The sequence below is a fragment of the Cucurbita pepo genome, chromosome 1 (genome assembly GCF_057944985.1).
Source record: "Cucurbita pepo subsp. pepo isolate OVF chromosome 1, ASM5794498v1, whole genome shotgun sequence".
Classification (NCBI taxonomy): Eukaryota; Viridiplantae; Streptophyta; class Magnoliopsida; order Cucurbitales; family Cucurbitaceae; genus Cucurbita; species Cucurbita pepo.
In genome coordinates this window covers 11,291,206-11,305,530 of record NC_141798.1, presented here as the reverse complement: position 1 = coordinate 11,305,530, position 14,325 = coordinate 11,291,206, and positions in this window count along the sequence as shown.

Below are 14,325 nucleotides of genomic sequence, written 5' to 3'. Positions count from 1 at the left end.
AACTTAAGGAGTCCAACTCCAACTGTCCCACCTAAAATCTTGAGCTTGAAGCCATGGTGTTTGTGTTGAAGACATGACGGCATTACCTATATGGAGAAAAGGTACAGGTGTACATTGATCACAAGAGTCTCGGAGTATCTATTCACATATAAGAAGTTGAATATGACATAGAGAAAGTGGTTGGAGCTGGTGAAAGACTATCACATCGAGATCCTCTACTACCCTTCTAAAACTAATGTTGTGACAGATGATGTAAGCAGAAAATGGCTCACAGTTTAATACTGATCACCAAGCAGAGAGAATTAGAGGGGCAGAATCGAGGTTGTGGTAAAAGACATCACCACATGGTTAGTACAATTAACAATCCAACCCACCCTCCGTAAGTGTATTGTAGATGCTTAGAAAGTAGATACATACCTCAACAAGGTCTGAGAATAGCATGAGCCTAAGGCACCATTTGGATTTTCTATTTTCATCAAATGGTGAGTTAATGGGGCAAGACTATTTGTGTGTGCCGAAGAATGTGGAGATATCGAATGAAATCTTGATGGAAGCCCACGATACATTTTATACATTCCACCCTAAAAGTACGGAAATGTACCAAGACTTGAAGGGCTATTATTATTGGCGGAGAATAAAGGAGGTAAGTCGATATTTGATCTATCAACAGATGAAAGCCTCAAACCAATGACTTGTAGAGTATTACAACCACTAAACCTACATTAATAGGAGTGGGAGGAAATAAGCATGAATTTATAACATATTTGTTAAGCACCAAAGAAGGGCTTTAACATTATCTAGGTTGTTGTGGGATAGGCTTACCATTATAGCTCACTTTATTCTTAACAAGGCCACATACCGTGTAGATCAGTAGGCTCATCATATGCTAGAGAGGTAGTCCGTCTTCACAATGAGTCAATTTTCATTGTGTTAGACTGAGATACAAGGTTGACCTAGCTTTCTTGGAAGAGTCTACAAAAAGTGTTGGGTATGCAATTTCGGTTTAGTATGACTTTCCATCCCTAGATAGACAGAAAAGCCAAAAGGTTTAATCAAATCCTAGAGGACATGTTGAAGGTTTGTGTAATGGATTTCACATGTTGGTACGAGCACTTGTCTCTTATGGAGTTTGCCAATAATAACAACTACGAAACGACTATCTAGATGCCGCTGTTTGAGGTTTTATGTAGGCATAAGTGTTAGACACCAATATTCTAGAGGAAGTAGGCACACACAACAACTCTAGGGTCGAAATTAGTACAAGTTACTAATGTAGTTGATATGAACCAAAAGACATCAATCATACAATATACTTCAATGAAGATGTGAAGAAAGGTTGTCAAAATTATCAAAAGATGTTTCAATTCATACTTAATGACCATAATTAGTCATTATGTAAATGTAACCTAAAGTAAATAAAATGTCTTAAAATACAATAACTCTAAATTGTAACCCACCCAAAATTTGTAACAATCAAACTTTATTCTTCTTCAATGTGGCATGAATTGAAACATCTTTTGATAATTTTGACAACCTTTCTTCACATCTTCATTGAAGTATATTGTATGAATGATGTCTCTTGGTTCATACATGTAGAATCATTCAAGCTCGACATGATCAATCTTGCTTGTGGAGTGATTCGAATCTCAAGCAAGTGTTCTTGCGTTGAGATATTTGATCAACAAGAATCATTCAAGCTAGACATGATCGATCTTGCTTGTGGAGTGATTCGAATCTCAAACAATGTTCTTGCCTTGAGATATTCGATCAACAAGGTAATCCGAATCTTATTCCCCTTGTAGTTGATTCCTTATCTTATCATTTGGTATCAGAGCTTCAGGCTCAAGATCGGATATATGTCTCCTTTGCATTTTTTTTTTATATAGCCCCAAAATGAAACTATTAAAAGCATTCCAAAAGTTGTAACATTCATACTTAATGACTATAATTAGTCATTATGTAAATGTAACCTAAAGTAAATAAAATGTCTTACAATACAATAACTCTAAATTGTAACCCACCCAAAATTTTAGCAATCAAACTTCATTCTTCTTCAATGTGGCATGAATTGAAACATCTTTTGATAATTTTGACAACCTTTCTTCGCATCTTCATTGAAGTATATTGTATGATTGATGTCTTTTGGTTCATATAAGTAGTAGTGCAAAAGATATGGCAAGGGATACTTCCTGCATAATGTCGGTACATAATATCACAAGATGGAATTCACTCATTTTCATGCTAGGAAAGTAATGAGTTGTTCTATTAAATGGTGATGACTTGAAAAATGCGGTCACTCTCTCATTGGCCCAAAAGAGATTTGGTTTATGATTAGATCATAAACAAATTGTTCATTAGAGAATAGGTGGTATTAAGGTGAAAGATGTAATTACAAAGGTAAAACGGACTTTCGACCCACGTGTAATTACGAACAATGTTGGATCTATATGACAACCATAGACGGGGTGAATAGATTTTTACCAATTAAATTATTTAAGCGCTTAAATTTTCTAATTATTAAACTTTTTTGAAATAAGATGATAACTAATACAAAAAGTATATAAAAAATAATTCAATTCAAAACAATAAACAAATTTTGAATTAAATAGGTAAGAGTTAGAAAATATAATACTATAGTTTTATAGTTTTATAGTGGCTCGATCAAACTCGACCTATCCCACCCTCTCCTCAAGCGTCTCTTGGGAATTTGAACAAAGAACTTTCTTGACTCTTTCTTCGGATTAGAGTCCAACCGCTACATTGCTCTTTTTACGAGTTTAAGAGAAAACTCAATTTTTTCCACAACTCAGGATCAAAACGTTACAAGTATTGAAATTTTGTAGGCTACAGGTTAGTACAGGGCATTTATGTTTTATTTTACTTATGTTATATTAATTTCTAGTAAATTGTTTTAAGGACATTTTAATAAGCATGTAAGTCCATGACAATGTCTTTATGATAAATGTTTTAAATGATTATTTTCGTATAAAATGGTTATGATATGTATACTATAGCGACTTTAGAATAAGTAGAAAACTAGAATTGTTATCGAAGTTGTGTTAAAAAAATAAAGTGAAATACATAAGTGTAAATCCATTAAAAAAATGTGGCAAAAAGTAAAGATTAATATGCATCATTGGATTGTGTTAAAAGAGAAATGGAAGGTGAAGATTAAAATTAAACAATAACAATGTGAATAAAACGAAAACAACCATAAAAGATTGACTGGTTTGTAATCCTTATTGGTAAGGATTATATCAATGAATATAACTTAAATTTGTAAGCGTCGTTGCTAGCTCATAGTAATACTAAATAAGAAAAATTTAAAGGGTTCAAATTAAAATTTAATATATTCATATATTAAAGAGAGTTAAAATAGTTTTTAACTTCAAATGTTTAAATTATATTTTATATATTATATATTATATATATTAAAAAACTTAATTTTTTCCTTTTTAAATTTAAAACTTCTGAAATTTTGTTGGATGATAAAGAAGAGAAAAAATGATTATAAATATTCTTGGAACCTAAAAATATATATATATATATATATATATATATAAAAGAAAATTAGTCCAAAATCACCCGAAGGGTAAATTGGTCCTTTTGACCCACCATTTCTAAATTATAATGAGGAAGGAAAGGAAAGAAGGGAAGTTTATATTAGAAGAAAGGAAAGAAGGGAAGTTTATATTAGAAGAATTTGATTAGGTCGAGGAAAGAAGGGAAGTTTATATTAGAAGAATTTGATTAGATCAAGATATTCGGAGTATTTTGAGGGATTAGTTTAAATATTTTTTAAGATTTGTTTACCATATTTGATAGATTTGTGGTTAGTTTATGTTTCTGGCTTAGTTATGTCAAAACCTAACAATTGTACAAGAGCCACAATTTTTTAGTGATCAAATAGAGAGTATGAGTGAAGACAAAACTTTAACTAAGATCCTTCACTTCAATGGTCACTATGATCGTTCGAGTGAGTTGAAAATTTGCTTAGAGTAAAAGGTCTGGAGTGTGGTGGAGAATGGTTTCTCATACCAGATGAATGAATAATGTTGACTGAGGTACAAAATGGCCACCTTGATGATGCTAGACTCAAAGATCACCAAGCGAGGCATCTTGCATCTCGATGATGCTAGACTTAAAGATCACCAAGCGAAGCATCTTGATGATGCTAGACTCAAAGATCACCAAGCAAAGCATCTCGATGATGCTAGACTCAAAGGTCACCAAGCGAAGCATCTCGATGATGCTAGACTCAAAGATCACCAAGTAAAGCATCTTGGTGATGCTAGACTCAAAGATCACCAAGTAAAGCATCTTGATGATGCTAGACTCAAAGATCACCAATTAAAGCACTTGTAACACCCGCTCATCGTCAACGCGATTCACAGGAACTACCACTGACCTCGATAATAAATTCCGACAACCAATGATAAATTTCAAAAATATTTCCAAAAACATCAAGTAAAACATTTAAAACCAGTGCTATTTAAACTTAAAACAACCAAAGTAAATTCTTGAAAGCGAAAGCATAAGTACACAAAACAGACACAGACATGAATTCCCAAATAGTCTCTAGCCCGCTGGTCTCGTCCTCGTCCTCGGTTGGCCTGCATCAACTAAATCTGAAAAGAAAAGTTAAAAATAATTTTGATGAGTAATTAAATTAACCAGTAAGTAGCCAACTTTATCTTTCATGAATTCATAACTAATGTTTCTCGGTGTTTTTAAATTTTATTCGTCATTGACTCCTAGTTTCTCTTACTAGGGTCATCTGTTCATTAATGAGGTATCTCAGCTACCTCGAGCTTAGCAAAGTAGATGTTTTTAAGTTTTATTCGTCATTGACTCCTAGTTTCTCTTACTAGGGTCATCTATTCATTAATGAGGTATCTCAGCTACCTCCAGCTTAGGTTACTGACTCTCTTTTGATATGCTTATCTAGAATTTTCGGACTCGTATGTAAGACTCGCTCTTGGTCAAATACGGCCCGTCTACTAATTTCTCTGGCGGCCTGTTTATCTCATATACCAACGGTCAGGAGTACTCATGCTCCCTGACTTAGCACACAGCGCATTGGCCAGGAACTCTGCGGGAATTAGTAGACTATCATACTCATATAAATAAGTCATAGCTCAACAACCAATAAGCATATCCTAGAATCATAACATTTCCATTAACATGCATAACATATTCACATTTACTGTATTCTTTCATACATGTATCATGTTCAACACATAGAACATTCAGGCAATCATTTATATCATGCTTACATCACAGGCAAGCAGTCACAATATACAATAAACATTCAATATCATCAAAGCTCATCATAACATACTAAGCTCTTAATCAGGTAAACAACATACTCATATGTTGTAAAACAAGTCAAGAACTAGTTCAAAGATCGATATGCTACTTACCTGGTTTCGAATCCCTTTCTCTCTTGAATGTACGTTTAGTAGGGTATTTCAACACAATTCCTTCCAATTAGACCTATATTTCACCATTTTCAAGGTAAGTATAGGCCAATTTTAATAGGACAGGTCAAAACGAATCGAACCGGACAAACCGAGAACCGAAATGATGCTTCACGCGCCCTCACATCCTCGGTGTGTCTGTCCCACGCGCCAGGAGCACGCCCAGTCGCACGCCCCTCACGCACCTGCGTGTAGTGCACGCGCTTCTTCTTCTTCCTTGCATTTTCTGAAATTTTCCCATCTTTTCTGTTAATACCTACTATATCCCGAAGTCATATCCTCCTTCTACGATTCGAATTTCATCCTGATTCCTTCTACAAATTTATAGATCTCCTTATTACGATTCTAACAAGCCCTATTTCATAACTTATTATACAATATGAACCAAGATATCGAGATTTAAAGGTTCGGTGATATGGGTTTTTCGTTACCTTTGCGACAACCGCTTAAATCAGCTTAGTTCAGAGCTTCAATAGCTGAAAAGCCTTCACAATCGTCTCCCCATCCTCACGTTTGCACGTTGTCACAACAAACGCCAAAAAACCTTAAGGTTTTGCCGGAAAACACGGATTAGAACATTCTCTGTTTTCTGTTTCCCTCTTCCTCTCTTTCTTCGATATTATTTGGTGCTTCCTCGTCGGCCTTGCCAACACCAACCACCGCCACCATCCATAACACTAACACAAAATAAAACCACCCTTCTTCATCCCACACCTCCATCTTCCTCTCTTTTCTTTCTTTTCCCTTCAATCCACCTGTCCATTCTTCCTTTCTCCATGGCAGCAGTTTCAAGCTGCTGCTGTCTTCTTTTTTTTATTTATTTATTTATTCTTTATTATTATTATTATTATTATTTTCGGATTATTACAATTCTACCCTTCTTTTAAAAACTTTCGTCCTCCAAAGTTCCTAACTCTAGGAACAAATGTGAATATTCGAGTTTTAACTTTTCTTCTTGTTCCCAAGTAGCTTTCCAAAATTATTGTTTCTTTCATAAAACTTTAACGGAGGTATGTCTCTACTACGCAAAAATCTCATCTCCCGTGTCAAAATCTTAATAGTCTGTTTTCCGTAGCTTAGATTCTCTTCCACGGTAAATCTTTATAACAAAGAACATACATAGGATCTTCAGTATATTTACTTAACATTGAAACATAAAAAACATTATGTACAGCCTCTAATGCTAGTGACAATGCTAGTATGTAGGCTACTGGCCCAACTCTTTCGAGAATCACAAAAGGTCCAATAAAATGTGGGCTAAGTTCTCCCCTCTTACCATATCAAACTCTAGATTTTCAAGAATAGGTGCGATCTTCAGGAACACGTGGTCCCCCACGTCAAACTCTAGGTCCTTCCTTCTAACATCAGCATAACTCTTCTCACGACTTTGAATGATTAGAATTCTTTTCCTAATCTTCTGTATCGTCTCATTGGTCGTTCGTAGCAAGTTTGGACCCAACTACTATTTTCTTCCTACCTCATCCCAATAGATCGGAGTTTGACACCTCCGTCCATAATGTGTCTCAAAAAGAATCATCGGAATGGTTGCCTGAGAACTATTGTTATAGACAAATTCCACCAGATATAGATAGGTGCCCCAACCGCCGCCAGCAAAATCATGTACACATGTCCTCAAGAATTTGATTTAATCTCTCAGTATGTTCATCTGTTTGAGGATGGAACGTTGTAATAAACTTCAATTGTGTACCTCTTGTCAACTGAATACGTAGACTTCCCTCATATAAAATGAGCGGTCTTAATTAATCCAAGAGTTACTGTCTAGGTGCCTTAACTTGTTGACAAATTAAACACCTACTCACATATTCAACAACGTCTTTCTTCATCCCAAGCCACCAAAAGCATGTTTTTAGATCCTAATTCATCTTAGTGACACCGGAATGTACGGTATCGGGAGACTCATGTGCCTCAGATAGAATCTTTCTCTTGATCTCTACATCGTTTGGCACACAAGTTCGATTCCGCCACTTCAAACATCCATCACCCCTTATCAAGAAATCCTTGATTTGTTCAGTCTCAAGTTGCTTCACAACTTTTGAAAAATAAGGGTCCCTCTGCTGACCCTGAATAATTTGTTGCTGCAACGTCAAACAGATAGTCATAAGAGCTAGCTGAGCTGTCGCTTCCCCGACTAACATAGCTATCTGAGCTCGTTCAAACTCCATCTGAATGTTGGGTTGGCTCATCAACATTGCAGATGAGTGAGCTGTCTTACGACTCAAGGCATCAACTACCACATTAGCTTTACCAGGGTGATGTAGGATCTCCAGATCATAATTTTTCACTATCCCAACCATCGACGCCGCCCCATGTTAAGTTCTTTCTGTGTGAATAGATATTTGAGACTCTTATAATCTGTATATACTTGTATTCACTATACAGATGATGTCTCCATATTTTTAGGGCAAACATCACAGCAGCTTATTCTAAATCATGAGTTGGATAGTTGCGTTCATCATCCCTCAACTGTCGAGAGGTATAAATGATAACTTTCTTGTTCTGCACAAGTACGCAATCCAACCCATTCTTAAAGGCATCACTAAAAATTACTAGATTCCCGATACTGTCGGGTACATTAGGCATCAGGGCTGACGCTAGTCTTTCCTTGAGTTCCTAAAAGCTACTTTCACAAGCTCGACTCCAATCAAATTTCTTTCCCTTTCGGGTTAACTGAGTCAAAGGCATTGCAACCTTTGCAAAGTCTTTAATAAAGCGCCTGTAATATCCTGCTAAACTCAGGAAACTTCTCACCTCAATAACTGTAGTTGGTCAAGCCCAACCTATACCTGTCTCCACCTTTGCTGGATCGACAGCTATACCATCCTTGGATACCACATGACCAAGGAATACTACCTTCTGAAACCAAAATTGACATTTCGAGAATTTGGCCTATAGTTTTTGTTCACGTAGAACCAACACAACTTTCCTCACATATTCTACATGTTCATCATTTGTCTTGGAATAAACCAAGATATCATCAATGAACACGATGACAAAAGAATCCAGAAAATCCTGGAATACCCGATTCATCAGCTCCATAAACACTGCAGGGGCATTAGTCAAGCCAAAGGACATCACGACAAACTCATAATGCCCATACCGAGTACGAAAAGCCGTCTTCGGTATGTCCTCTTCTTTGACTCTTATCTGGTGATAACCAGAACGAAGATCAATCTTCGAAAATATTGCTGCCCCTTAAAGCTGGTCAACCAAGTCGTCAATTCGCGGCAATGGATACTTATTTTTAATTGTTACCTTATTCAGCTCCCTATAATCAATACAGAGACAGAGTGTACCGTCCCTTTTTTTTTTTCACAAACAACACCGGAGCTCCCCACGGTGACACACTAGGTCGTATGAACCCCTAGTTCAACAACTCTTACAGTTGCAATTTCAACTCTTTCAATTCCGTGGGGGGCCATCCTATAAGGAGCTTTAGAGATAGGTGTCATCCCTGGTTCAAGTTCAATGTCAAAGTTGACTTCCCGCTCTAGTGGCAAACCAGGTAACTCATCAGGGAAGACATCCAGGAACTCATTCATCGCAGGTACAGCTGATACATTTGTATCAACTTGTCTCACTTTTGCCACACTAGCCAGGAATGCCAAGCATCATGAAAATCAACTTCCTAGCCTTTAGAGCAATTATTGTCTTGGGAACACTTCCCGGCTTCGTAACCTGAAACCGGAAGCTCGCAATTAATCGTACTGTCTTTGAACAAATAAGTGAAGAAATCTCTTCTTAATGCATTAAGCAGAGAATTTGAGATCCTGGAGATAAAGAATGATGAAAGTATCACAAATTATTTTGCAAGAGTGATGATAATGTCAACATTTTGCAAGAGTGATGATAATCTCCAACAAGATGAGAAGCAATGAAGAAGATATGCCAGACAAGAAAATTGTAGAAAAAATTATGCGTACCATGACTGAAATTACTTATGTAGTATCCATTGAGAAATCTAAAGATACTAATAACATGTCCATTGATCATCCACAAAGAGGAAAAATAGCAGAGTCAATTATTAGCTCAAATCGGCCGTTTATTTTGGGTACTGAACCATCTACTACAACAAATGAAGAAAGATGCCTCCAAGTTTCAAATACGGATCAGTCAACACTTTGGCACCATCGATATGGTCATCTTGCCTACAAAGGCTTGTGCACCTTGAAACACAAGAACATGGTGAAAGGCCTGCCGAAAATTGGATCTCCAAACACCACCTGTGAGGCATGTATGAAAGGCAAGCAACATTGGACTCCATTTCCAAAAATGGGTAAATGGAGAGCAACGAAAAAATTGGACTGGAGGAAAATATTGAAATTGATAAGAACACAGCCGAAGGAGGAGGAATCACAGAGGAAACGACTGAATCGGTTGCTGAAACAATTAAACCAGTTGCTGAAAACAATTTTTCAGTAACTGTTGCACCAGAATAGGGGGGGGGGGGGAGAAATCGACATCCACCTGTTTGATTAGCAGATTCCGGTGAAGGCTATGAGAAAAAGGGAAGTGAGGAGATGGTGTACAAATGCCAAAAGGCTCTCTACGGATTAAAACAAGCACCTAGAACCTGGTTTAGTCGAATAGAATCCTAATTCATCAACGAAGGATTCAAAAGCAGTTCCAGTGAGCAAACACTCTTCATCAAGAGGGAGGACAGAAAATTGGCAAAGATGAAAATAGTGCAAAAGTAGATGTAACTTTGTATAAACAAATAGTGGGAAGTCTGATGTATCTCACAGCTACTCGTCTGGATCTCATGTTTGTTGTAAGTTTGGTTAGTCGTTTTATGACATGTCCAACACAACAACATTTTGCAGCAGCTAAAAGGGTTTTAAGGTACTTGAAAGATAACGGTAGATTATGGTGTATTTTATAGAAAGGGAGGAGTTAGTGATTTAAATGGATTTACTCATAGTGACTATGCTGGAGACATGGAAGATAGCAAGAGTACTTCAAGCAATGTGTTTATGATGAGTGAAGGAGCAATAGCTTGGTCTTTTCGTAAGCCGTCTATAGTCACCTTATCAACCACAGAAGCTGAGTTTGTTGCTGCTACCTGTGCATGTCAAGCTGTTTGGATGAGAAGGATACTCAAAGAGAAGCATTTCGAAAGTTGCGTGAAGAACTTGGTGTGCAGAGTTTTTCTGACTTGAACTAATTCTCGACAAAAAAAAAAAAAAATAGGTTGGGATTGTTAGAAGAATTTGATTAGGTCAAAATAGTCCGAGTATTTAAATATTTGTTCAGATTTGTTTCCTTTCAAGATTTGTGGTTAGTTTATTTGGAAGGCTGTTCTGTTCAGTATTCAATAATATCATCGTTTATGTTTCTCGCTTAGTTATGTGAAAGTAGGGTTTTTAAGAGAAGAAAGAGAGTAGAAATATGTAGTTTGGATTCATAATTTTGCCAAAGTTCCTTCATTGGCCTGAGAGAGAACAATCTAGGAAGAATGCAAGGTAAGCGTTTTAGGTTTTTTAATTTGACTTTCCTCCACATCCCATAGTTTTTCTTGAAATTAGGTTTTGATTTTTAAATAGGTTGTTGTTGGAGGAATATTAAACCAGATTCATGAACGAAATTAGAGTTGATCTGGATTGAAAGATAATATTTTTGGGAACGTCAAGAATCTACACGATGGTAAGTTTTAAATTTTGGATGATCCTTGGACGCATTTATTTTTGTGTAGAGTAGAAAATAAATTACAAGAAAAACACATATGTATAGATGGATTAAGCTCTATAATTTTCATGAAAGAACTAAGTTAATTCGAGTTGGGATATAGAAATAGGAAGAAAATATGATTAACACAAAACTGGATGGAAAATTTGAAAAATTGATGAAGAAATTGACATGCATCAGCGTCAAAGAGGATGAATGTGTATAGCGATGAGATTTGACACGTGCCGACCCTCGATTAGGATGCGCATCAGGCAGAGGGGGCTCGCGGCGTGCAAAGGAAAGATAAAAGAAAATCACGTGAGGATGTTTCAACCGAGACGTGGGAAGTGGGACGCGGGACGCAAAGCAGCCAATCGTGGGAAGTGGGACGCGGGACGCAAAGCAGCCAATCCGCGGGCACAGCATGTCAAGTATCCCTCCCTTAGCTCGTGGTATTCAAGCGTGATGGTTGAGCATTGTGAGCCCTCCTCTCGCGTGTAAGTTTGTGTTTGTTACATCCTAGCTCACAAAAGCATGTGTCATCCAAGTACATAACGACATGGATTGTAGAAAATAATACAGGTAGGAATCATTTACTTGTAGTAATACTTGTTGCAAATACTTTAAAGGAAACTTTTCATTTTGAAAATTCGAGTAAAGTTTCTTTGAATTTTTGTAACGTACGGTTAGAAAGGCACCAGAGTTCTCCTGCGACCATGCCTCCACGGATCACCAACAACCCCCAACCCTTCAGCCAATGCTTCACACAGCCCGAACGCCTGTAAAGAAGAGAAAAGAGAAAGGAAAACCGAGAAGAGAGAATCAAAAAACTCGGGCGAGATTTGAACCATGAACCCTTAAACGAAACGATCAACACCCGAGTTACACCTCTAAACAGATCCTCGACGACCCTATAGCCATCTGCGATATGTTTTGTGATCCTTCTAAACGAATTGTCGTCGGAAAAAGAGATCGAAAGTCCGAGCCTTTGAGAACCTTGTAGATCTATCATCTTAGGCACTTACAAGCCACGAAGCTTCGTGGAAGAGGAGTAGAAGGTCTAACAGAGGGATTGAGGAGGAGAACGGCGATGAAGAACGTCGAAAATAGTCGTGGGAAGGAGACAGAAAACAGAATCGGAAAAATGCGCTGAACCAGGCGAAGAAGACGAATCCGTCGGATCCAGACTGGACTCAACCCACAACCCGCGCCTGCAACCGAGACCCACCCGCACATACCGACCCACCTGCAGCACTGAAACCCAAACTGCAGCCCACGCCTGCAGCAACCCGAGAGCCCAAGGCCCAATCCATCTGCAGCGGCCCACGCCTGCAACCTGCGTCTGTAGCCCACGCAAAATCTGAGGCCCAAATTGCCTCACGACCCAATTCGTGATTGCAGCCGGCCTGCAACCTACACCTTCGGAAGCCCAATAACCCGACGCGACCCGCGAGCTGACCCGACCCGTGCCTCGACCCGAAAATGCCTACACACAACGTCCTAGCCTACACGTGTCGACCCGCAGCTCCCTCGGCTTATTCAGCTGGGAATCCCAAATTTAATCCATTTCCCACCGTTCCGACCTCCGGAACCTGTTTTTGGCCTCGATTAAGGTAATTGAGGCCATTTTAGTGCCGTATTTCATAGTTATCATTTGGATTATTAATTAATTATAAAAGAGTAACGAATGGTGACAAATGGTGTAATAGGAAACGAACTCCGGCGACGTTTGGAAAAAGCTTTCGAGAAACAAGAGCTAACCTTATAATTTAAGGAGAATGTCGGCTAAGGCCAACCAAGTTAATGGTCTTACTATAGGATAGACTAGAAAACTTGGATGAGCTATGACGGATGATGACATATATGAATTATATGATGTTTGGTGTATGAGTTGTGACGTATGATGTCATACGTGAATTATGTGATGATGCATGAACTATGATGTATAATGATGTGTGATGACGTACGTGAGTTATATGATGATGTACTTGATGTACTTGATGTACTTGATGCATTTGATGAAATTACGATGATTATAATGTTTATGATGCATGACATTTACCTTAATATGATGATAAATAATGAGCATGTATTACTTAAATGTAATATAGAGATGAGACTATAGTTGTGCCATAAGGATGTTTTAAGATGAGAAATAGATGGACCTCATGCATGTTGTGTGTACATAAGCATCATGATACTTCCCCTTTATGATGATGAGTGTGGACACGCACGTTATGATGATGACGATGATCATGTTGATCATGACACACAGGGATCTGCTAACCTCCAAACGTCGCTACAGACAACTAGCTCGACGATGATGGATCCAGGAGGGTGCGAATCGCTTGGAGATTCACACTCGCACGTGTAGGTTGTGTATAGGGAAGTATTGCACATCCATAGTTAGTCCGGACTAGAGGCCACCCTTAGTAGGAAATACAAATAGGTCCCTAGAGCATAATTGCTTGTGTTTGCATTTTAGCATGACCCCTATGGTGGTCACTTACTGAGTATTCTCTGAAATACTCAGGTCGTGGCATCACAAGCAAAGACCATGACACGTACATAGGATAGATGCTTAGTATAGAATAAGTTGTCTTACATTTCATATGTTTTAATTATTTCATATTTGTTTTTAGTTTAAATTTCAGTATTGGGTATGAAACACATAAGACCATGTAGGATAGATGCTTAGTATAGAATAAGTTTTCTTGCATTTTATATGTTTTAATTATTTCATATTTGTTTTTAGTTTAAATTTCATTATTTTGTATGAAACACATAAGACCAGATGTCGTTTTTAAAAGTATATTCCGCACATGAGCTAAGTGTTCAAAAGTATATGAGTTAAGTATTTGACGTTAGTAGAGACTCTGAATAAGAAAAAAAATTTAGGTTATTGTCGAGTTCGAAAATTCTTAATTTAAGAAATCCAGATCAACAAGTAAAAGAGGAAACATATTGAAAATGTTTTCTAATAGATCATCGGCGTGCCGAGAATACCTAGTAATCCTTGATGGAGACGAGTGAACAAACATAGAATAAGAAGAAGCTAGGCCTAACAACCTATGACCAATAATGGTCGATATGTAAAACTTAAAACCTAAATCTTATAAAATTTAACAGCTTTGGTCAAATGTTAATTATAGATTCCTAATAG